The 27,335-nt window shown below is 33.4% G+C and overlaps 1 protein-coding gene and 1 long non-coding RNA gene across 3 annotated transcripts in view; both read left to right on the plus strand.

Annotated features, from left to right (window-relative positions):
* Window positions 1-27,335, plus strand: part of LOC124369054 (KH domain-containing, RNA-binding, signal transduction-associated protein 2-like) — a 245,546-nt gene that overhangs the window by 46,604 nt on the left and 171,607 nt on the right. The window lies entirely within an intron of this gene.
* The window catches only part of LOC124369068, a 58,461-nt gene that overhangs the window by 5,089 nt on the left and 26,037 nt on the right, over window positions 1-27,335 (plus strand). Inside the window, exon 2 of the long non-coding RNA XR_006923036.1 lies at window positions 12,604-12,642. This is a non-coding gene — a long non-coding RNA (uncharacterized LOC124369068). The remainder of the gene's footprint in view (window positions 1-12,603; window positions 12,643-27,335) is intronic.

Here is a 27,335-nt window from a genome sequence, read left to right on the forward strand (position 1 = left end):
TATTATTATAAATTATTTCTCTTATGATCTGAGGCACTTTTCCACCTGAAGAAGTTAAAAACAAACAATTAATAAATCCATTGATGAAAAGAATCAATTTAAAATCCAAAAATTCAATATCTAAGTTAAAAGAATCACAGATATTATTTTTACATGTGTTATAATTTGATATTATTATTAATTCTATTACTTTGTGTAAAAATTGTCTTTAAATCTTGTCTTAGTAGTTATCACACAATGATGTAATATCTTGGTATAAATATATCCATAAAAATATACATAAATAATTAGAAGGTTAAATTATTTTTCATTATGACTTGATTGGATTAATATAAAAGCTGTGTGTGTCTGAGTGAATATTGACTTGTAACTGCTGTCATGGTCTTATCAGAGGAACATGCCTCGTGTAGACTATCCCTGTAATTGGCCTTGGTATAGTTTGCTCTTGGAGAGTGAAAAACTCTCACGTGAATAAACATAGTTGATGATATTGTGGGTGCCATGTGCAATGCTTTGAAGTCCCATTATCATATCTCAATTCACTCTCCTTCAATTTATTTTCATATCCTCCTTCAGATCACCATTTAATTATATAATGATGAAAGCACTAGGATCTATAAAAAAAATGCTTTGATGATCGATGCTTTGACGAGGAAACAAACATATTTTTGAAAACTCGTCATGAACTGTAACATATTACAGCCTCTAACTTAAATGTGAGAGGTTTACAAAATTTAACTTTGTGTGAATTAGTTCCTAGCTTGTGTGACTAAATGGCTGCATATTCTAAATTATTAGTTCAAATCGAACTGGTGATATTATCTGAAATAATTGTTATATCACCAAAACAATTGTTATAAAATGATGTTTCAATTAAAATCCTAACATTCAAACAGTTAGTAAAACTTACTTATAGTGGAATGTATTTTTATCTCATATTATTTAATAGAAGTATATTCATAGTTTACACCTTTTTCTATTCTTTTATATTCCATAATAATAATAAAGTAATTTGTATTTTTGTTTTTATATGCAATAGTAAATTTATTATAATTATATGTTTCAAATATAATCATAATTTTTGTTTGGTATTATCCGGAGGCCACTATTTTTGAGTCTTTAACCTGGGACCTAAAAACTTATATTTTTTAAAAGAACTGACTTATTTGACTATCAGTGAAGATTACTAGTTGTACTAAAGTTAAAGGTAATCTTGATGAGCGCTTGCGTGATCTTAGCTTGAATTTGGTTATATCTCAAGGGGTGTTTCTTTTTATGGCAGAAGTGCGAGGTGGCTCTGAAGACGCCACTGAAGTCCGCACTGGCGACCAGGAGTATTTCTTATGGAACTTTCTCCAAACATCCAACTTTTCCGACCTCAGATCACCTTGTGGATGATCAGGCACATCTGAGATTGGGAAAGTACTGATCGGAAATGCTATTGGCTATCAGTGTGGCCTTCAGTGGCGCTTTGGGTGCCACCCTGCACTTCTTGTGAGATTGTGCCTAAATTCAAGCTCAGATCACTTAAGCACTTGTTAAATATTTATATTTATTATACGTACATGCATAATTTCCCTACATTTAAAGCTATAATAGTTAGCAAACAAATAATAGTTAGGGACAGAGTGATCTCCTTATTGCCGACGTTGTTTCCGTTTGGAGGCAGAACACTAAAACTGATTGTCATAATGGCATGTATTTCACAGCAAGTGAAATAAAGTCTGTTCTTTCTAATAATGTAGATTTTTAAGGTTCCCTGTAAAAAAACTTCCAAAAATAGTGGTCTCCGGATAATACTAATACTTTTGTGTTTTGTGATATATTCAGTAAATTGTTTTTCAGACTATTTATTATTAATATATCATTGTATTATTAATTTTTAAATATTTTGACTTTCATTCCTTTAGATAGTCTATATAGCAATATTAACGAAATCATAATTATTGTTGTAAATGAATAGTTTAGGTAGTATATTGTAACTCTTAAACCTGTGCTTATGTCAGAAAGTAACTGGACAGTAACACATACTTAGATTTCTGAGTTGATACTGGAAAAGATAGCCAAGCTCTGGAGAATTGTAATGCAAGTAAATCTGACCATCTTGAAGAAATTTTATGCCATAAGCCCTTAAAGCTAACAATAACAAATAGCAAATAGTTCTGAACAGTTGCAGGAGAAGAGTAGATGAATATTCAGCTAATCTGTTACAATAAAATACTCATTAAAAAACTGATTGTTCCTGTATTAAGTATAATACACTTTTTAACCTATAAATTTTCCACTGACAAATTGTGAATTGAAAATGTTAATTGATCATTATTTAATTTTGTGTAGAGAAGTTAGATTTTATCAATGAATTGGTAACTATTACATTGGTAACCATAATTTAATAACAGGATTATTCTAAATGCTGAAAATAAGGAATGAATATTGTTACAGTAATAAGTGAAAATCCTGTGAGAGCTGTATCTTCTTTTGTTTTAAGGAATATTCCAATTTTTACATTGTTAAATATATTACATTTGCACCATTTAAGTTGCCTTTATTATTTCTCTTTAATTTTGTAAAGTAACTTTTTAATGCTGAGCTGGAAATAAAAAATATTTATCTTAAAATAAAATTGTGATAAACCCTTTAAATTCAGTACTTATGAAAATGAAAAAAACCATCATTCAGACGACATAAAAAAAATTATTAAAGAATGAAAAATACAGAAAAATCTTGTATTTACAAAAAGAGATAAATAAGTATTTTGTATGACAAATGGTTGGGTGTTGTGTTAACATAAGTGGTCAGTGGTCGAACAGTAGTAGTTGAACAACTGAAACTTTCCTCTCACAAAATCTCTGGCTTAGACTGATTAAATATTGATCCACAGGATCGCATGTTTGTTGCCTGACAAAGTTTGATGTGTTGGGAGTGAAGAACTCGACCATAAAGGAAAAGTTGGATCAACTTTGCTGTTCACTGGGTTTTCTACATACCCAAATAATAATAATTTAGTCATTTTAGCTCAAACCTAACTGAAGGCTTATTTTTGACGTGAATCTGAAATGAGATAAAGTTAGTTGGTTTCACGATTCTGATACATTTTTATGTAGCAAATTTTGTCATCATCATCTTTACTCATCAATATAATTAAGCGTTATACATACAATAGATGTTGTCAACATTTATAATATATAAAAATACACTGAATTATGTGTTAAGTCATAATTATTTACAATGTAAAATTAGAGAACATCTTGATAAAACCATATGCAATACCTTTACCAACAATAACAATTTTATAATGACTTAAGCCTTAAACAGATAAAAACGGACAAACAACAAAAATGGAACAACTTACAATAAACATTAATACGCCATAACAATCCAGGGTGTCCACCCGACCGGGAATAAGCCGGGAATTTTTATGAGAACGGAGAAAATTTCAAAAATAATTTTTTCGTCTCCAAGAACTTATAAAATCATGACATAATTTGAGAGCTTCTTGAATCAAGAACTGATTAATCACGAAACATCGTATTTTACACGACGCGAAATTGTAAATGAAGATCGACATATGTTCGTGAGCAACATCTGAAGCAGGTTGAGCTAAGGTTACCTCCACTAGAGTAGTGATTAATTTTGGTTAGTTCTACTCCTTTGCTGCGGCAAGCCTCCGCCCCCGCCCCCCAATTACGTAAAAAGGCATTTGACAATTAAAATCGGCCGACCGATCGTTTCTGACTTCGGCACTAAACGAGTGGTATTAACCGCGATACAAACGAGTTTTTGTACTCAAGTATTCAGTCGGCGAAATGGGGATCTCCGGACGAAATTGTCCCAACTCTTATTCTTTAGAGAAAATATTGTTTTGGAAAGAGTGTGTTAGAAAGATAGCACAGGCCTGAAATGTACGGTGTTATAGACAGGTTTCAGAGTTTGGTTCGTTGAATAATAATATAATGTTTGACGATGTGATAAGAAGTGCAGCCCGGTTTTTGAGTGCACCAGAATGTCAGTTGATTTATACAAAGCTTAATAAAATACCTTTTGGAGAAGAAAGTAGTGGGTTAGTTACAACAAGTAACTTCGAGAACTGGGCGTTTGCGTCCTGTTGCACATCAATGACATAATGAACTGACGAGTGAGCGGCAGAAGAAACATTTAACGTCTACAATTGGCGGCGGATAAGTGCCATCGTGTGATACTGCCCTGCTGCTCACGTCTGCCATGGCTAGTATCGGGTGTTCCCCATATTTACAACACAAACATTAAACTGTAAGTCCCCGCCCATCGCTAACCGCTCGTATCGCGGCCGAGGCCTCGGTTGGTCTATGAACGATTGATCCTCACACACGTCCGATAGTCATCAAATTACATAGGTTAAAACAAACGAAGTGATCGAGTTTTGATATCACGGTCACATCCAAATCTCGACTGAACTGCGTTTACACCGGCAAAAAGTGGTGCAAGTTTTGTGTTCAACTGAACATCGCTAGTCTAAATGGGCGCAATGTTTACATTATGCTACAGTAGTTGTGCAAATTCTCTCACAACTTAACTTGCCAGTATAAACGCAACTTAATGTTGTTGCCAGTCTACAAACGGCAGACGGCCAGCCGATCGAATCATCCACGCTCATCAGTTTTCGTCGCCAGAGTGGCATTGTGACGATCGTTCGGACGATTCGAACTGTTCATTCCAAATAGTCCAACGTGCATGAGGATCTTTGTCCTGATGTTTCGTAGTCCTTGACTGTAACTACAATACAGTACTACAGTTTCTATTTGGTTTGAAAATCGACTAGACAATCGGAAATTTTCGACCGGATAAAAACCGGGAATTTGAAAAGAGATTTTGAGTGGCCACCCTGCAATCTCATCATAACATTAAAATGAATAATAAGATACATAACAGGATAAAATAACATGAAAAAATAGTTGATAGATAACAAGTTCTAAAATAAATATATCAACACAATACACAACAAGAATGCTTAAAACTAACAAAGAAACAAGTCTGACACAAGTAAATTAAAAATTTGTGCATAGCCTACTGTAATAAGGATTTAAAATCAACTACTTGTAAATTTTACTCTTAAAGCTATTAAAGATAATCTCTTTTATTCTTACAGGCAATCTATTGTAGAGACTTGACCCCATTATGATGTGATTGGACTTTACTTTTTCCAGTCTAGTAAAAAGAATGTCCAGTAAATTTCAATTGTGAATATTCAATGTATTACAGTTCTACATTGATCAAATTCTTTTGTCCTATAACTAAATAACAATAAATTAATAACAATTAAAATTTCAGTTCTAATAAATAAAGGTTTACAATGTGAACTGTATTCAGCTTCACTAATGATCCTCATTGCTTTTTTTGTATCAACAGCTCCGCCACTTTTCCTGAACTTCCCCAAAAAATTATACTATAGCGCAATATAGACTGGAAAAGAGCAAATATACATTTCTAATATAATGAGACTGCACACTATGAAGTGGTTTTCTCAACAGAAATACAATTCTACAAAGTTTTTTGACAGTTGGTTTATGAGGGGAAGCCTAAGACAGTTATTCCATAGTTATTCCTAAAAAACTTACATACTGGGCAGAAAAATGTCATCTGGTAATGATCTTAAACTAAAAATAACTGTTTCAGTCTCATTTGTGTTTAAAAGAAATTTATTAGCATAAAACCAAATAAAAGTTTTTTTTTATAAAATCTTTAGCATTGCCCCTAAGCAAAATGATTTCAGGCCCAGTTGACAGATTAATATTGTCATCTGCATATATGTAGGATTTAGCAAGACCTTTGCTTGGTAGGTAATTTATTGAAACTAGGAATAAAAGTGTGTACAAATGGGTACCAAATTGTCTCTTGTGTGATTGAATTTTAAATTCAAATCTCAAAACTTTAAATATAAAATATAAAATATCAGTTGAAAATGGAGCAATGGATCTGCACACATTGAGTTTTGTTCTTTTTTATGTTTTAGTTACTTGCACAATGAAACAATAATGTAAAACTTGTTCTTGTTTAAGTTAAGACCCACCATTTCTAAATTATAAATGGAACTACAACTTTTTAGCACTGCAGTACAAATATTTTTCTGAATACCTATAATTAAAAATTTAATGTTATATTCAAAACATGAATATTTATTAATAAACATAAATTATTGATTGACTTTGTCCATTTGAAGACAGTAGTATTTTGGATGATTGTTTTAAAAGTTATAATAATGTAACTTACATCATTATTATTTCTGAAATATGTGAAAAAAGGTACTCTGGTCTGTGGAACAAATAAGAAGGTATGTCCGTAATATACACAGGCTTTCTTTAATGTTTCTAATGGTACAGCCTCCTTATTCCATTGTTACTATTGTCGTTACTGTTGTACCACTAATGTAATGATTCCATTAAGTATTTTTCCTGTCTTTTATATTCATTCTTTTAGATGAAGTTTGATTAATTTAAAAAGGTGTTCAAGTTGATTTTATTTAATTGTGTTGCTTTTTTAATGTAGTGGTGTCGATTGCATCGGAAAATAGAGGTACTACAATTTATCGTAATAGTAAAAGCTCACCAAAACATACATTCACAAAACTACCTAAACATGCAATTACCACTCGTTATTAATACTTGTGAATTTAGAATAAAATCAGTTATATGCACCAGCTGATTTGTTCCAGTGCACTCAGCTGGTTCAGTACACCAGAATGTAAGAAATAATTACGAGATTACAAAACTTATAGATATGTAATGGGGCATGAAAATGACCAGAAAATTTATTATTTAAATAAATTGGACCATTTTCTCTCTATTAGTACTAATACCATTACTTTATTGGCATACTTTAAAGATGTAATAACAAAAAAATTAGGCCGTTTTAAAAGAGCTGCTATCTAGAATACAACTAAAATGCCTTTTTTGCCTGGTTTTTACCAGTTGCAAGATGAGTTAAAAGCGATGTCATTCAGTCTTCTTGAGTTTTGGTTAAATCTCTGATGTTCATAAGAATCACAAGGGTAGTTATGTGAACTATAGGATATAGTAGGTGGAATAAAATTACTACCATAGCTCTAGGGGATGTGGCATATCATTCCTCTCTTCTCCATAATCTCCGTCCCTTGTATCAGTTTGTGTAGTTGGCAGTGTTGGTTTAGTTCTGTAGACAGTCTAAGTTGTATAGGAGAATGCTACTTGGCTATAATTTAGTGCGTTTACCTGAAACAAATACTCTTAAATTCATTAAAATTTCAGTAACTATTTAACTATCAAATATCATCCTATTTGTCGTGAAAGGTTGAATTTCAAAGTAGTTAATGTATGGAACTAACGATAATGACATGTATTCTATGAGTAGATGTACAAGATAAGTGGAGTGGCCTGGGGGAGACCAGTAAGTGGTGTGTGTTAAGGGAAATTTAAATGGTATGGTCATGTACGATCGCAATACGTACATAGCCACTCGGGTGGATTGCCCAGTAACATGGCGTGACAATAATTCTCCAGCACATAAACCTTTCAGTCGACGATTGTTTGCTGCATTTGTGCAGTCCACTGACAACACAGAATTTCTCTATTGTATCATGATAGCGTCAGAGTGCGATAATGTTTATCTATGTGTACACGTACGTGTTAGGTTTGTTAATATAAAATTTATTTCCAGTAGTTTTAACACTTTTACTTTACTGCTGGTGTTCTTTTAATACGTAGGCGAGATTGAAAGGGAGAGGGGACAAATGGCTGCCCTCTTTATCTTATTTTTTATTTTCTATTGAATTTGTAGATTTTTTGTTTTATTTACTCATATTTAATAAACGCAGTTAAAAAAAATAGTTTTAAATAGGAACAAAATGTATAATACAAAAAATATAATGTCGGTAAAAAACATCAATTCTTAGGTATTATTGTAACACAGAAGATGTTAGTTCTCGTCTCTAATTTATGTTTTAATAGGGCCTTCAGTCTAAAGAAATTGTTATCGCCAAATGTCTAAAGAAATTGTTATTGCCAAATGTCTAAAGAAATTGTTATTGCCAAATGTCTAAAAGTAATTGTTAATGCCAAATGTTTTCTTTTGAGTGTGGTACTTATAGTAAATAATTTACTTAAATTCAAATTGTTATTATTAGATTTATTTCATGTGAGGTTGACTTGGATCTACCTTTAAATAATTGAGAGAAAAAAACTTTCATTAGGTGTTGTTTTAAGCAATAGGATCTGTTGCTACATTATGAACTATATTCTTTCTAATATGGCTTAACCCTTTATGTTCGTGAGGCCACTAATGTGGTCAAAACTTATCTCTCACTCAGCTTGAAAGGAGTTTCAGATGTTTGTCCTGTCAGCTCACAGGGGCCATGTATAATGGCTTACTGTCCGGCACCATGTACCTATATCATTTTTGCTCTGTTTTAATTGACAGTATTTGACTTTCAGCTCTTTAAATAACCGAAATTTAAATGAAATTCTTAAATAATGTACACAGTTCATGAGCCTTAAGTATGGTTTAAATATCATCGATTGATTATTTACTATTTGCTTTCAAACGAACTAAGTAATATGTAAATTAATTTATAGGTTGATCTGTTCTAAAAGTATTTTTATTTACAGAATAAAAATACAATCAATCTCTAGTATCAATCCATCTCCACCAAAATTTGGTGTACTAGTAATTTTAATACGTTTATAGATACACTTTAGCAGCTATTGTGACACTGATAATCGGATAAAAAACAATTCTGAACAATGTTTACTATGATATGTGCTGCAAATAGAGAAATATTAATTGAGTTACTTATTTGTCTAGGATACTGCAGCACTTTTTTCCTATGAGTGAGTGACAGAATCCAACATTGTACAGTCAATGGCTGGTTTAATATAATGCTGAAAGTAATCGACATGCTCCTGTTTATCAGTGTTTAAGATTAATCAATGTGTCAAGGATCAGTGTCAATCTAAGACTGTGGATTAATCACTTTAAAGATTTGTTTGTTATCTTGCAGATTATTGGATCCTAGTTGTATGATCTAGACGTGAACTGTGTTCTAGTGGGACTTTTTATTTATTTCGTACTATCAATCTCAACTTAATCATATGTTAATACCGTCTTATAATCAAATACGATTTACAGCCAACACAGTTAACTCATTAGCTCATTTATTATCAACTTTCATTGTCAATTAAGGGTCTCAACCAGCTTTTATCTCCACCCTCTGTTAGCACTATTGATATTATTGTATTCCCAAGCTTGTTGAAAATCATGTTTATCAAAAGACATCAACCTAGAATTACTGTCTACTTAACAGTTTAGGTTTATGGAAAAAACAGGTTTATGGCTAGAACAGTGAACAAAATACAGTAGTCAGTTGCATTAATTGTACACAATGTTACTAATTTAAGTGCCTAAATAATTAGAATGCAAGTCAGTAGATGCAGAAATATGTTGTATGTCGTCTCGTTTTAATATTACATCGGGTAAGTTTTGTAATCTGAATTCTTCGATCTCTCTATTACTATTGCTGTTAAAGGATAAATATTATTACATGTTAAATAGACCTCAGGTGGTGTGTTTGCCACGGCCATTGTTCAGTCTGACCAGGCCAGGGTAGTGTTAATTGGTCATTGAATGCTAGTGGCTGGCGGCTAGTGGTGCACTATACCATACAATAGCTGTCGGCTCATTAGGTGTGATGCCCACCACCTGTGTAACTGATAAAACGCAGTAAAGAATATTGCAGTAACTACAAACTACAGTAAAAAACAAATGTTAAGCTTTGAAAGTCAATTTAATTCTCCTACAGTGCAAATTTTCATTTAAATCAGTTTGTCTGTTTTTAAACGTTTTTCAAGAACGTATATTTGAGAGTGGGTAGAAGCAAGGGGCAGGTGTATTGTATGGAGGGTATTATTGTTGTAATATACTGTTAATGAACTACACGTATTATAAGTGTATGACCATTGCTCCACCAACCCAGAAAGGGTTATTATGTTTCATTTTCACTCTTCACTTCTTCCAGAGAATTGTTATTGACAACTCCATGGTTGTGTTAGTTGTAATAAAACGTTTTGTAGATGAAGTTTAATGGCTTTTAGTATTCCCAAGCTATTTAAATTTTAAAGTATTTTTTGAAAATGAACTGTGCAACTCCATTGTACTGGACGATTTGTGTATAAAATGAGTGTGAATATCCAGAATAATCATGTTATTGTCTAATAGCCAATTAATTCATTGCACGTTACCAATAAAACAAAAGAGAATCAAGTTTATATATCGGTCCAATTCACTGACTAAATATTATATGTGTAGGATACAGCAGAGATCAAGGCTCAAATACCTTTAATTCTCCCACACCTATATGGTTTACAGCACTATGCCACAAGTACTTGCTAAATAGATACAATTGTGAAAGACACAGCAGAGATCAAGTCTTGAATACTTTTTAATCTCCTACACTTGTATGGTTTACCTCTACAGCACTATGCCACAAGTACTAAATAAATAAAATTATTTAAACACCAATTTTAGTATAAGAAAATTACTATAATCTACATTGTACATTGTAAATATAACATATTGTTATTTTAGGTTTTTTTTAAATATACTGGTACTGAAAAGTTTAGCTAACACATTTTGAAAATAATTTTTGTCGTGAAAGGTGTTAAGCAAGACTTCTTACCTTTTGAAAAAGATTTATCATATCCATCCTTTTTTTAGACAACCTTACTAGGTCAAAAACTCTTGTTACCACAGCTTTAATTCACTGAATGGAACTAAACATCAGCAAACTAATCCTTTTCTTAAGTCTTCTATGGACTCTTATGATAAAAAGCATTTTTTTTTTTTTAATTGTCAAGTCAGTCAGGTGCTTAGTTTGTAACCTCAAAAGTTATGGTATCCTCCAAGCCTACACAGTTATTTAAGAAATATGGTTGCTTCTCCAACAAAATCCTGTAATTTATTTCAGTAAACATTATTTTTCATGCTTTCATGTTTAACACTTACGTTCAAGGTGTTAATTAATTTTAATGGGATTAAACCTGATACAATGCTATGTAATATGATATGCAAATATAAGCTAACTACTTTTATATTTATTTTGAAACTATTGATTGGTATAAAGAAATCTAAATAACTTCATAAAGATTAACAATATTCATAAATTTATCATACCTGAAATTCTCATAGCTTATCTATTAATATACATATCAAAGAACATGCATTATTTACAAAACAGCAAACATATCTAAATAAAATATGTTTAATGTCTGCCACTTAAAGTTAGAATAATGATGAATGTGAGTAATTCAGACAAGTTAAAGATATTAACATTCTTAAGAGGAAACTCCTATTTATTTGTTGAGGTTATAAAATGGTTATATATTTTACTGTTAAAATAGTTTGTACAGAATGGACAAAACGCACGGGGTTGGATACCGCTGAGGTGGTAGTAATGAATATTCGATTTGCAAAGTTTACTTATGTGTTTAATTGTGACAAATAAACATAAAAGCACCACTTCTGATGTTAAAAATAAAATAATGTATCGCCACGTTGCTGCTAAATAGAGTGATAAAGTACTACATGATATCAAAGATGTGGGCCTAATGGTTCCATTGTTCTATGGGAATTTTGCATGCGAACTTGATAATTATCTAAAACTTTAAAATTAACTTCCCTTCACGTTGATGTCGACTCACAAGAGCTGGCGTCAGCATCTTGGTTCGACATTGCAGTTGTAGTCGGAAACAGAAGTCTAAAACATGAATGCTGGAAGCACTCGATATTTAATCAGAGACTCGAGTTGAAATCAGAGACTCGAAGTTAAAATAAGAGACTCGAAGTTAAACTCGCCTAAAACAAAATCATGACGGTATTAGTCATTTATCGAGACAACTTAAGATTCATGACAAGAAATTCTGTGGTCTTGTCAGAAGGACATCACCACAGTATTATCCATATTAATCTGCCAAATAAAACTTCAACACACAAACATACTTTATTATTTACAACTTTACTTTATATTACATTTAAAATTAGATGGCTCGCATGAAAGGGCTAATTTATAATACGAAAATATAATTTTACTTATGGGCATGGCGTGAGATGTTGCTCAGCAGGAAGAACGGCAGCTACAAAGTTCTCCAGTGAAAAAATTAATACACGTGCCATTTAAAATTAGGTTATTAATCCGCCAAGAATTTAGTTCCAAGAACATCGGATAAAACTTATATTAACCAACAACAAGAAACATGATTGTAAAAATATGTATTGTATAAAATACAACCAAATAACGGTACATGTTATTATTGTATTCACACCATTTGTCGTAGCTTACAGTTTTATTTCCAAATACTGAATAATATAAATAACTTCTCTTGTGTACATATGCAGAACCAATTTGATTGCTTGTCTTTCTGGTGTTGGAACACCAGTTAATGTGTAGTCGAATTCTTTTTACAGTTTATTTTGTTAATTGGACAGTGATTATTCATGGGAAATCGAACGATAATGTGGGTCTATACTCTCAAAACTCAGTTTCAATGCATGTATTTTAATAATATATTTGTAAGTGTAAGAAAAATATTATTTTTGTTACAGGTAAAAGATCAGAAAACAGTACACTTTCACCTCAGTAAAGTAAGTACACACTCTAAATAATTTTGAGTGGGATTGTTCCCCTCCAGTATCCCTTTTATGTAGGTGGAAGGGAAGGGAAAGTCCAAACAGATAAGGGCTGCAAATCACCCATTCAGGGGAAGTAGTGGCTGGCAATTACGGAACACAAGGGAACTCTACTTTATTGTGGCCGGTGTCCCGCCTCTTCCACCTCACACAGATATTCCATCTGGACTATGTAATATATTGCAATGATTTCTATTGGTCAAGGCTTCCTCTTACAACATCTCCAATTTCAAGTGGCATGATTGCTGGCTGGTTCAGTAATTTATTTATTTATTAGCGTTCACAAACAACCCACTAACTCTTATCAGATGTGTCCTCCATATACTGTGTCACTCTTTCAGTATAATATCCCACATTTCATTTTGGAAACAACAGTATGGTATATATTGTTTTGTACCAATCATGATGGTACCTTTCTGAAAATACTGTAAAAAGCTTGTTGTTCAGTTAGATTTTTCTTGCCTGGTTCAATTCCAGGCAGCAGCAAAATTTTAGACTTTCATTTGGTAATTCCTTTAGCTAATATTGTTTATACTAGTTTACCCTTGGCGTTTTTAGAGGTTCTAAACCACATAAGGTTTAAAAAGAAGGAAATAAAAGAAGTGAAGAATTAAGTTTAAAAATGGGCTCCACATATACTATTCAGAGAATTTATGAAGAAAGAAGTGAAAATAGCTTAACAAAAATAAGACAACCACAATTGTATCTGAGCGTTATGTTTTGTGTTTGAGAGTTGTGGATTCGAGGGTGAAGGGAGCCATTGTTATCTGTGTGTGATCTTGTGTCTCATCATCACTTGCGCCTGTCTGTTGGCTGGATCAGAAAGCCATGACTTACTCTTTAGTCCGGGATTATTGTTTAATCCTTTGCAAGTCAGGTCGCATCAAAATGCTTTCCTCTTTCATTCCTAAATGAGGTTTTTGAATCATTTTTTTTATTAGATATTGTAACTTACATATAAAATGCAACAGAACAATCAAAATTTAAGAAATCTGTAAATCTATGTTAAGTATAACCACATCTCCAGTAATTGTCAATCAGCCTAGTGGAATAGTTTGTTTCAACTGAACTGTACAGCTCACATACAGGATAAGGCAGACCACCCATCCGCAATGTTTAGCGGTTAATCCAAGAACCTATCTTCTTTGTTTTAAAACATTCCTCGTTGTGGGATTCCTTGTTAAAAAAGTCTTTGCTGTGGTACAATTAATATTCAACGTTATGGGGCTCAATTCAATATTTATCATTATGGGACTCAATTCATATTTAACGTTATGGGACTCATTTCATATTTAACGTTATGGGACTCAATTCAATATTTAACGGCTGTTCCACAATTATACTGTTGTGTGACATTGTAAGAAATCCCACAATGAGGAATTAAATGGCTAATATTCCCACAACTAGAGCTATTATACACTTTTCGTTGTGGGATTCCTCACTATGGTACCAAGCCCTGTTCTACTTATAATGGAATAAAAATACAATTACATCAATTTTGGTAGTCAGGGTGGCCACCCGACCGGGAAAAAGGGAATAAGCCGAGAATTTAACGGACCAGGAAAAAACTGGGAATAAGCCTGGGGATTTTTTGGAGAGTCACGAAAATTTCAAAAATAATTTTTCCGTCTCCAAGAGCTTATAAAATCAAAACATAATTTGAGAGCTTCTTGAATCAAGAACTGATAATTCACGAAACATCGTATTTTACGCGTACGTGGTTTGTGAAATTGTGAATGAAGATCGGCATACGTGCGTGACCTACATCTGACGCCGGTTGATCTAAGGTTACCTCCACTAGTGTAGTGTGGTTATCTTGGTTAGTTCTACTCCTGTGCCGTGGCAAGCCCTCTCCCCAAAAAACGTTACTATGCGCATTGGACAATTAAAATCGGCCGACCGACGCTTTCTGACTTCGTCACTAAACGAGTGGTACGCGTTAAACTTTAAGCGGTAGGTAATACGGCAGAGCGGTAGTAACCGCGATGCCACCGGGTTTTTGTACTTAAGTATTATTCAGTCGCCGAAGTGGGGCTTCCGGACGAAGTTGTCAAACTCTTATTCTTTAGAGAAAATAATGTTTTTTAAAGACGTGTGTAGTTGATATATATCACAGGCCTAAAATGTGCAGTGTTATAAACATGCTGCAGATTTCGGTTCCTTGAATAATATAATGTTTGACGGTTTGATAAGAGGTGCAGTCCGGGTTTATGAGTACACCAGAATGACAGTTGGATTTATACAAAGCTTAATAAGATACCTTTTGGAGAAGAAAGTAGTGGGTTAGTTACAACAAGTAGCATCGAGAAAAGGGCGTTTTCGTCCTGTTGCACAGCAATGACAGACACTGAGCTGAGGATTGAGTGACAGGAGAAACATTTAATGTTTAGAATTGGCGGCGGATAAGCGCCATCGTGTGGTACTTCCCTGCTTCTCACGTATGCCATTGCTAGTGTCGAGTGTTCCCCATACGTACAACACAAACATTAAACTGTAAGTTCCCGCCCAATCTAGCGCTCACCGCCCACCGCTAACCGCTCGTATCGCGGCCGTGGCCTCGGTTGGTCTATGAACGATTGCTCCTCACATACGTTCACGATTGTCATCAAATTTTTTTTATTACATTCCAACGGCAAACATGCTAAAGTACAAGCGGGTAGTATACATAATTATATAAATATTTAAATATCAACTGAAAGAAAGAAACAATGAGTTAAATAACAATAAAGTTGACAGTGATAACAATCTAACAAAAACAACAACATAAATGATTAAATATAACAATTAATAATACAAGTAAATAGTAACAACAAACGGCATAATACATAACAACAAAGCAGTAAACTATTCAGGAACACAACAATCAATATGAGGGGTAACAAGCATAACAATGAAATAAATTACCATACAACATGTGAAGATTAGAAATTGTGTATCTTAAATTACATAGGTTAAAACAAAGGAAGTGGTGTTATGTTTTGAAATGACGGTCACATCCAAATCTCGATTGAACTTCGTTTACACCGGCAAAAAATGGCGCAAGCTTTGTGTCCAACTAAACATCGCTAGTGTAAACGGGCGCAAGAGATCTCGCGATTGCTGCCGCAACCAGTGCCGGACAGTTGGTTACAAGAACTGGAGAACAGTGTTGGCTATTCAAATTTCAGTTATAAAGATCACTGTCGTGTGTAAACAGACTTCGTCTTGACTCTCGGAACAACCAGCGATATAACTAGCAAGTAATCGCGACAGTTCTCGTGAGTAAAATTACTTTATTGTTCACATTATGCTACAGTGGTTGTGCAAATTCACTCGCAACTTTACTTGCCAGTGTAAACAAAACTTAATGTTGCCAGTCTACAAACGGCAGCCGATTGAATCAACTACACTCATCACTTTTCGTCGTCAGAGCGGCATTGGTTGGACGACGGTTGGAAATCCCGTCAGTTCTCCGGTTAACTTTTTACCGGAACGACTTCTACGCACACGTGACGATCGTTCGGACGATTCGAACTGTTCAAACCAAATAGTCCAACGTGCATGAGGATCTTTATGTCTTGTTGTTTCGTAGTCCTTGACTGTAATCTAACTGACTTGAGTCTGCACTGTCGGACAAAAACGATCGGCAGTACTTAAATTACCGATTGGTGAAACATGTTTTTGTAGTTCTTTGTGTATAAAACTATTTAGAATTATATAGTAACAAAATAACGTAATTTATAAATAATATTATAATTGAAGTTCGTTTTTTATGTGTCTATATTTTTCAACGCTACCATGTCTGCTGGTTATGTGCGCGGACTCTAGCTCCTCGATAGTAAACAGACGATCGCTAATTTGTATTTTATCCTTACGTCGTACTTTGCGTAGTTGTAAATAAATATATTCTCTATAAATATATATCCATACATTTTTACGTAAATGTAATATATTCTGGAAGCCCATTTTATACGCTACCATTTATATTACTTAAAAAGGAAAAATAACTTGGCATTTTATATATATATATATATATATATATATATATATATATATATCTATATATATATATATATATATATATATATATATATCTCCATTTCCCTGAATCTCTGCAAATTCCTTTGAAGTAACGTGGTATTCTTAGGCTTTCCCCTCCCCCACAAAAGATAGATAAATTAAAGATAATTAAGTAGAGTTCAGATAAAAGTATTTGGTTTATTTGTTGATTGTACTGAACCGACCTTGTGTTCCGTCAATATTATTGCCACGTACCGAAAGTTCGTCCACCGCTTGACCTCTGACCCTCTGACCTCTGATACTGGGCTGCAGTCTGCCCTACGTTAGCGCTGTGTTGGTATTTATTTGTTATCTTTGTATTTCCAAATTAGATGCATGCATTTTCTAAAAATCACAGAAAGGAAAGTTATTAGGCGTACACAATGTTATGTCGACACATCGAGAGATACAGAGATAAAAACTAAGGAGCTTAAAATAGGTGATAGCGATAAATCGTCACCGAATGTCTCGCATATCGCTAGCGACGAAATGCTAGAAAAAACCGGGAATTTGAAAAGACGTTTTGAATGGCCACCATGTTAGTTTAAAATTTTTTGAGACAGTTAAACTATCATTGGTACATAAAATTGCGTTATATGTATATGTTTTATATATATATATATATATATATATATATATATATATATATGCGGTATTTTAGATTGATTATGGTTATTTAAGCAATATCTAACGAAGTTAAATAAGATTTTTGTGATTCAATCACAAATATAGGAATGGAATTATTACTATAAATTACAAACACATACCTTGGATTATCTATTTATATTTTATTTACTTAAAGATATAATAAATGAGTACCATCAGGTGTATATTATGTGTACACACTTCCGAAATTTGGAAGAGAGTAGAGATTACACAAACTGTAATATGATATTGAATCACGCTTGGGGAGATCTTTCACTCCACCTTTTCCAGACACTTCTTATCTCGAGAAGCTACACTAACCCTGGTCTCGTCTGGGAACAGAACCTTCTTTCAATCGTTCCAAGTTCCAGTTGACTTGGTCTTGAGCAAATCCTAGTCTGGGTACCCAATAACGAGTGATGTAAAGAGGACTTATTGCAGGTTTCCTGCTGTTCAAATCACTTCTCGAAGACATCTATATAAGACCTGAAATGTGCATGTTATATATCTGCCAGATGAAGCCCTGAAGCTGAGAACTGTTACTCGTTCTCATGTGTAGACAGTTTACGATAAAAACTATCATCTTTTCTGTCTGGAACTCTTGGACTACTTTGAACTGGCATTTTTGTCATTTTCATTTTCTAGAAATCACCCTTAAAGTATTCTAAGTACTTTTCTTTGCAAACGCCCCTGTTGACCAAAAATTCTTACTGACATTCCTCAGCATAACTCGAGCTATAGTGAACATCTATTTTAGGACACTGACACATGACCAACAAATTGCCTTTTTGTGGGTTTGTAAAAGTCTATAAGTCAAAAACCTGAAGTCAGAAAAATGCAAAATGTTGCATGTTGACAAGTTTTAGTAGGTACAACTTCCATACAAAAAACCACCAAAATCTGAGAGGTCAAGGTCCTAAATTATTTTTTTATAGGTTGATTTGAAAGGCAATGACCCTTTAGCGGATGCTCTTTGGTTTGTGTATTAGCTTTGATAACAAGGCTTTGAAAAATCGTAATTTTTATTAATCTAGTAATGCGAAACTTTTGTCCAGAGTAGGTGTGAAAATTGGACTTTCAAATTTTTCCAGTTTCATAAAAATTGTATTTTTATTGCAAACCTAATAAAAATTACATTGTGTACAGTGTTATCTTTAGCATGTATCGAAAAAACATGGTTGGGCGTGACCGTTTTCCCCGGGATTCAATTCATTTAATGGAACTAATTGTTTCAACTGAAGAATATATGTGAAGGAAACAGGATTTTTATGGACATTTGCCATCTTTCAGTGATACAAAAAAAATCACTGTATCACTGAACGTTTAGAAAAATCCTGTTTCCTTCACAATCCTTCCATCGTCATAAAGAAACTTCAAACAAAAAAATGAAGCATATAGCTCACTTCATGGCTTAGAGTATATTTAGTAATAAACCAGAGAAACAAGGTTCTGTTGAACATGACCATGTTCCCGGGTATTACCAATCAGCCTAACGGAAATAATTGTTTCAACTGAGGCATAGTTTAGGCTACTTTGATAGCTTGGAGAATATTTAGTGATTAACAAGAGAAACATAAAAGGTCCTGTTGAGCATATGTTCCTGGGGATTATCAATCAGTCTAACGGAAGTAATTGTTTCAACAGAAGCACTTACTGAAGCTCACTTCGATAGCTTGGAATATATTTAGGGACGATAGCTTGGAGTATATTTAGTGATAAAGAGAGAATCAAAGTTTTGTCGAGGATGACCATGTTCACAAATTACATAAAATGTTCACAATTATGAAACAAGAATTGTAACAATATCAACCTACCTCAAACTAGACTAGCTAAGACCGACAGAAGCCCAATGATTGCTTTTAGACTGTACCATAAGGTACCATTAGATATAAGTGATATGAAATTTAAAGCTAAACTAAATTATTTTCTTTGTAAAAGATCATTCAAATTGGTGGAAGAGTACATCTCAACAGTGTAGACGAAGTAATACTTGGAATGTTCATTGTTGTACAAATGTTGTAACATTGTAGACGTGCCAATCTATTTGTGTGGAATATTTTCTGGTAGAATAAAACTCTTATTCTTATTCATGTTCCCCTGTATTATCAATCAGCCTAGTGGAAGTATTGGTTTTAACTGAAGCATATAGCTCACTTTACAAGCCTATTATAAGTTCCATCAATGAAGAAGTCCATTGGAGATGGAGAATGCAGTGACCAGTTCTTGAAGCAGCCAATGATCGTTATGTGGTTGCCAAATTTTCGAGTTTAGTAGTCCTTAAATGACCAATCAACATTCTTACACTATTGGCAGTTTGGTTGAAGTCTTCAATGTTAACATGTGTTAGCATGTGCCACATTTAACAGATGTTGAGGGGTTTAATAATGTTTCAAAACATTCCCATTGTGAAGTCATACACACACTAAAATAACGTTATAATTGAGCAGCTATCTAAGTACAAGTGTGTATGTGCATGGGCACAACAAAGGGGAATAAATATGTAAGTAGCATTAATAAAGAGCATGACTGTTTCTTTTTATTACCATGAGATGATGAAGACAGGATACTCAGCACGCAATGTGAAGTGTCAATGCACATACAATGTTCTGAGTAATACTTAACCCTTTTTGGATGAATGTGGAAATACTCGCTAATGACTATGTTTGTAGTAAACTGTTTGTAGATATATTCATGAAATGTTATTAGCACCAATTTTTACAAAAAAATATGCAAACCATTAGTTATTGCAAATTATCTGTCATATACAAGTTTTACATAGAACATTTTCAGACATGCTTTTAGGTCCTATCTTAAAAACCTTGATATACATTGGCAGTTCTTGAGGGTTAAGTATGTCAAAGCCCAAGTTATATAAATGTTTTGTAATGAACCAATTTGTACACATCGTTAGTTTACACCTTGAATATATTTGATAAATTTATGAAACTTTTTAGTATTCTGGATAACTTACTAGTACGCCATATTACTGGGTTTTCAATCCCCAATTGGAAAAAAGGAAAATAAATCAAAATTTCCTTTTGAAAAAATGAAGCTATGTTTTTAACAGTGTTAGGGTATTATCTAGATTTAATGAAATTCCTCTTAATTATTCTGTAGAATAAGTTTGTCATATTGGCTTGACAAAAATATACAACCTCATCAATGGAGAGCTGCAGAATACAGGCATTCACATTAATTCTGTTCCCATTAAATAAGAATTTCCCATTCAGAATACAAAGAGCAGTATTCCTGATGTATAATGAATGACACACTAGATCGTTTTATAGTGTGATATACATATGTTTTTTTTTTCAAATATTTAAAACAATGTCCTGTAGTTAATTTCTTTTATTTTACCTGTTTGCTTTATAAAGCAAAACATGGATTTACTCCATATTGCTCAGAATGGATTTTTGTTCATTCTTCTTTCGTAATAATTTAAAATAATTCATGGAATACAGAAAAATGAAAATTGTGATAGTAGTCAATGATTTTATTTATCAATATATTATAAAGATATATAACTTTGGAATACCTGTTAAATTGCTCCTGATTGGTCTATAATGTTGAAAGATACTTTCCTTAAAAAATATTTCGTTTGTAACACATTTTTGGTGCATTATAGTAATGAACAAAAGAGAAGCATTAAATATTTTAGGAGGAGTATGGGTTGTTGAGATCAGTAAACGTTGAAGTCAGTTTGTCGTTTGTCGGGTAAACGCTGGGCCCGCATAGGAGGTTTGGCTGTGGTCGTTTGCCTCATTACACTGCTAGTGACAGATGCTGGAGGGTCAGGACTCGCCTGCCCACAAAGCCTAGGCCTCTTGGATTAAAGTAGCTCCTTCAACAGTAGATTCTCTTCTAAATAATTATATTTTACTCTGGTCTTATTTCTTATCAACGATTTGTAATTTAAATTGTTACAGAATCTTTGTGTATATAACTTATTAACTATAAACAGTTAACAGTTTCTAACTCGATTTTTGGAAAAAAAGAAATGTATGGTTAGATGAATTTCAGTAATTGTTATCTTTTTTCTTTATTTTTTAAATAATGGAATGAAATAAAAATGCTAAAAATAGTTGTAATAATTCTATTATTGTTATAAGATATTGTTTATTATATTGAAAACAATGTTAAATACACTTTTTGTGACAATATATTATATTTTACATGTAATTGGTAAAATGAACACCTTATTTAAGTAAAAATAACTACTGTACTTAATTTCTTCTTCTGGTGTATAACTAACCTAACACATAACAACAATCTAGGTCATACTTGAACGCCGTGACATGCATAAATAAAGAATCGCAGTATCAAAAACCTTGTTAGAGCAACCACTACATCTATTAACAACTCGATAAATAATGGATAATGGTGAAGACAACACACAATAAACATCATAATGTAAAATGTAAAAGTAGCAAAATCTGAACTATCACGAAGTGGGGGGGGGGGGAATTATTTAATAACGAGATATTCAAATGCGATACGATGCCTTGAGAGCACAGAGGAACGAACTACAATTAAACTTCTCCATAGAGGTAGAAACTTCCATAAACGACCAAAGAGAGGAAAAAGTACTGAAAAAACTTTAATTATCCTCATATTAAGTTGGTAGCCCTATCTAACCTCTATAATTCGTTGAACTTTAATTCAATTAATTAATAATTAATTTGAAGTATAATTATATAAACTTTTCTCATGTAAATAGTGGTATTAAGATTAACCCATCTGTCAATGCCTACCCCTCCTAAGCTTGTTATCTCCCCCACCCAGAATACCCAATCCCGGACTCTTAGATTGATGGACTATTTTGGAATATAGCTTACAATTTCATAGATATGAGATATTGTGCAATTTTGGATTATGACCGCCTAAAAATATTTTCTGGAAATTAAAACACTATTTTAAGAAATCCATAATAAAAGTGGTTTTAAATTGTACCTGGGTAATATGTAAACATGATACAACACTTTCCTATATTATGTTTATTGGGAGTAGTATGCTTGAGAAATATTCTTCTGAATTTTGTTTTTATTGTATATATTGTTATAAAAATAGCGAAAAGAATTGAAGTTTATAAAATTGATGGTTTTCTATTTTCAGTTTGAATTACTTTCAGAAATCCATTTACTATCATAATTTAAAACCTTATTTGTACAAGCAATGGAAATGAAAAATTTCAGGTGTAAGTAGGTTAATTTAAACTTTAAAAGATAGATTACTTAAAGGTTTTGGCACGGTATATATTAATAATATTAATGTATATTAAGACACAAGCAGTTGAGCATATGATATGGTAACTGAGTGAACCATTAGTATGTACTAAACTGTACCTGTATGTAGGAAGCTAAGCTCTCCGTGAAACATGGACCACTTGTGAGTGGTGTGGTGTTCAACTTACATGTACTGGGTCTTAACTTGTCTCTATCACTTTGATCGCTTAACTCCCTTGACAACATTTCCATCTTATGTTCTCTGCTCTTGTTTTCTCTTTTCTAGGACATCGTACATCACAGCACCATTATTGTTTGATCTAAATGTTCTACTAAATTCTGTGAAGATCTATACATCTTTGAATGTGAAATCCCTAATCAACTGTATTAATTCGATTAAGAGATTTGGGAATGTAAATTTTTGTGTTTATTTTGTTAGGTAGTGTTAGGAAATTTACCCGAAAGTATGTCTTTCAGAGATATAATAAGCTTGAATCTACAAACATATAGCAGCAAAACCTAAAAGCAGGAATTCTTAGCTGGCATTATCACAGACATACTTAAGGAGGGATGAGAACAGGAATGTATTCCGTTTGGGAGATGTAGAGACAATTGAACAAATGCCTCCTTGACATTCTCTTTGTCTTTGGCATGCTGTTTACCGTAAGACCACTAATGAGCATAGCTACTAGTGTATTCCCGTGTTCTTTCTAAACACCCTTTGTTAAGAGTGGGATAAACTGGATTCCTTTGTCTTGGGTGTCGGACATTCGTAATGAGGTTTTCGTTAAGTAGGTTGTTAATTTTAAAGCCAGAGTCTTTTTCCAACAGCAATCTCACAGCTTCTAATTTAATTTTAATTCACTTCACACTTTGAATAAATAATTGGTTATAACAACTCTAGAACATTAATATTAGAATAAAATAACATCATTATAACTGTAATTCTTGTAGTAAACTCAAATTACATTGATTTGAAAACCAAATTTGTATATTGTGAAAGTAGAAAGCGAGTTATATGTATGTAAAGTACCAGTAAAGTGTGAGATTCTCGTATTGAGGTAAAGGATTTGCCACCTGGAGAAAAGTGGGAGTGATCGGTGAGTGGTGTCGGTTGGCTTGACGGCTCATTAAACTGTGAGCGACGGTGATGGCTGTGTGAATGTGGGTGGCTCAAGCTAGGCTGGAGGAAGTGTGAGATTCTCGTATTGAGGTAAAGGATTTGCCACCTGGAGAAAAGTGGGAGTGATCGGTTGGCTTGACGGCTCATTAAACTGTGAGCGAAGGTGATGGCTGTGTGAATGTGGGTGGCTCAAGCTAGGCTGGAGGAAGTGTGAGATTCTCGTATTGAGGTAAAGGATTTGCCACCTGTAGAAAAGTGGGAGTGATCGGTTGGTTGGCTTGACGGCTCATTAAACTGTGAGCGAAGGTGATGGCTGTGTGAATGTGGGTGGCTCAAGCTAGGCTGGAGGAAGTGTGAGATTCTCGTATTGAGGTAAAGGATTTGCCACCTGGAGAAAAGTGGGAGTGATCGGTGAGTGGTGTCGGTTGGCTTGACGGCTCATTAAACTGTGAGCGACGGTGATGGCTGTGTGTATGTGGGTGGCTCAAGCTAGGCTGGAGGAAGTGTGAGATTCTCGTATTGAGGTAAAGGATTTGCCACCTGGAGAAAAGTGGGAGTGATCGGTGAGAGGTGTCGGTTGGCTTGACGGCTCATTAAACAGTGAGCGACGGTGATGGCTGTGTGAATGTGGGTGGCTCAAGCTAGGCTGGATTAAACGACTTCGCTCAACGCAAGCTTACTTTTCTGCGTATCTCGGCACACATTTATCAGATTTCGTATTATTCAGCTACCTTCTAAATTTTATTGATTGATATCTGTTCTCTATAGTTCAAGGTATATTTTCTTTGTGATTAATATCCTTTAGGTTGTTTAGAAACAACCAACACTATAGTGCCAATTAATTCAACCTGTGGTACAAAATATATCAACATTTCATTTTGATTCACTTATATAACCCCTTTTAATGCCACAAATAAATTGTCTTCTTTGATGTGTAATTTATTCTATTCTTTATGTATATTTAACAAATATTCATAAATTTAGTTATTGTGCATGTTTAATAAGTCTTGTTCAAAATATCTTTCATATGTCATAATGATATCATGATCACATATAATTGGCTGATACTATTATTTCATAAAATTAAAATAATAAACTAAACTACACTCTACAGTGAATAATTTATGTAGAATTATTCTTGGACACATTAGAGGTTGTGATTTTTATTTAAGTTACAGCACGAAGTGGCGTACCAAACTGGCTTTAAAATTTATTCGAGATATTTATATCAGATTTGTACCATGTATGAACTTGTTTTAGAATTCCTATCGTCAACTCTTGGTGATTTCTAATCAATGTTTTAAAACCGTTTGAGATACCAATCATGTAAAGTACAACATGTAATACGAGTAAATGTTAAAAGCATTCCACATTAATTTTTATAATTTTTCTCTGGGTTCATAAATAACAGAATTATGAATTCTCTAAGATAAAGCAGCTGCTATATTGAAACGAAATGGCATATCGAGCTGACCAAGGAACTTAGTCGAGATATTTATAAGATAATATTTGTAGCGTGTTTTAATTTATTTTCCCTTCTTTGGACAGTTATCGTACTGAAAGCCGCATTATACAACTTTAAGGTATATTCCAGAGAAAAAGTTTTCCTAGATAATCATGTATATCAAGAAATCTACAATCTTTTTCGAAGTTGAGGACAATTCCTATTTTCACTGAGCATTAAAATTACAAATATGGTTATTGTAACAAAACTCATAATTCAGAGGTTCTCTAAAATCAGATAAAAAAAATTTAAATCAAGTTTGACTTAGTTAATTGTTTTTAATATTTGTAAATAGTTCCAAATTTGTTTCAAAGTAATGTAGGAAGCCTTTATGTATCTGCATTTTAGTCACCACTCTGCTGCACTTGAAATATCAATCCTCAAGATTGAACAGTTTCCCAGTACTGCCCTGGTAACTTAGTGGAACATTTTATATTTTTATGTAGATTTTGTAACTTAACCGAATATGTCTACTAACGCCCAAAACCACTCACCATTCCCCCCCTTCAAAAGCTTCCATATATAACCCAGTTATATTTAAATTAAATATTTTTGTTATTCAGTGAAGAAGTCAATTTGTTACAATTCATTAACCGAAAAACGTTGTATCTTAATGCTTCAGGAGAATTTTCAGACAGTAACCAGGTGGTTTACTAAGCTATGCTTTATATTTAATAGGTTGTTTTAGTGCACTTGGATTGACCAAATTTCTATTATTTTTGCATGTTTGTCTGTCCGCATGGTATCTGTTGAATGAATTGGCCCATAGAGTTACTTTTATATTGACTTTGCACCTAACTTAATTTCGTCATATAATCGCATTAGTCGCGTGTGATGACTGGGAATGTCCTTTGTGATTATTAGCAACTGTCAAACAATTTGACGTTTAACTTATTGCATGAATTTTTTTACATAAAATAAGATGGAGTTTGATGATTGTGCATGTCCATTTGAAATTTGGTTGAGCTTTAGTAAAGCCTGTAACTGAAGAGGATATCTCGAGAACGAATTGAGTTAGGACTTAAAGTTTCCCATTTACCATCATTTCTGTATAGGCAATGTTGAGCCCGATAAATATGTATGTACCTCCAGGGAATTTGGTTGAGCTTTAGTAAAGCCTGTAACTGAAGAGGATATCTCGAGAACAAATTGAGTTAGGACTTAAAATTTCCCATTTACCATCATATCTGTATAGGCAATGTTGAGTCCGATAAATATGCATGTACCTCCAGGGAATTTGGTTGAGCTTTAGTAAAGCCTGTAACTGAAGAGGATATCTCGAGAACGAATTGAGTTAGGACTTAAAATTTCCCATTTACCATCATATCTGTATAGGCAATGTTGAGTCCGATAAATATGCATGTACCTCCAGGGAATTTGGTTGAGCTTTAGTAAAGCCTGTAACTGAAGAGGATATCTCGAGAACGAATTGAGTTAGGACTTACAATTTCCCATTTACCATCATATCTGTATAGGCAATGTTGAGTCCGATAAATATGCATGTACCTCCAGGGAATTTGGTTGAGCTTTAGTAAAGCCTGTAACTGAAGAGGATATCTCGAGAACGAATTGAGTTAGGACTTACAATTTCCCATTTACCATCATATCTGTATAGGCAATGTTGAGTCCGATAAATATGCATGTACCTCCAGGGAATTTGGTTGAGCTTTAGTAAAGCCTGTAACTGAAGAGGATATCTCGAGAACGAATTGAGTTAGGACTTACAATTTCCCATTTACCATCATATCTGTATAGGCAATGTTGAGTCCGATAAATATGCATGTACCTCCAGGGAATTTGGTTGAGCTTTAGTAAAGCCTGTAACTGAAGAGGATATCTCGAGAACGAATTTAGTTAGGACTTACAATTTCCCATTTACCATCATATCTGTATAGGCAATGTTGAGTCCGATAAATATGCATGTACCTCCAGGGAATTTGGCTGAGCGTTAGAATTAGTTTTTAACTTAATTGAGTATCTTTGGTATTAAATGATTTATTCAGTACTATGTTGAGGTTAATGTTCCTGTATTTGGAAACGTTGGTATATTTGTAATAAAAATAAATCTTTACCCAAGTAAAGTAGGCAGCATATAATAATAATTAAAAAAAATTGC

Source organism: Homalodisca vitripennis, chromosome 1 (genome assembly GCF_021130785.1).
Source record: "Homalodisca vitripennis isolate AUS2020 chromosome 1, UT_GWSS_2.1, whole genome shotgun sequence".
Taxonomy (NCBI): domain Eukaryota; kingdom Metazoa; phylum Arthropoda; class Insecta; order Hemiptera; family Cicadellidae; genus Homalodisca; species Homalodisca vitripennis.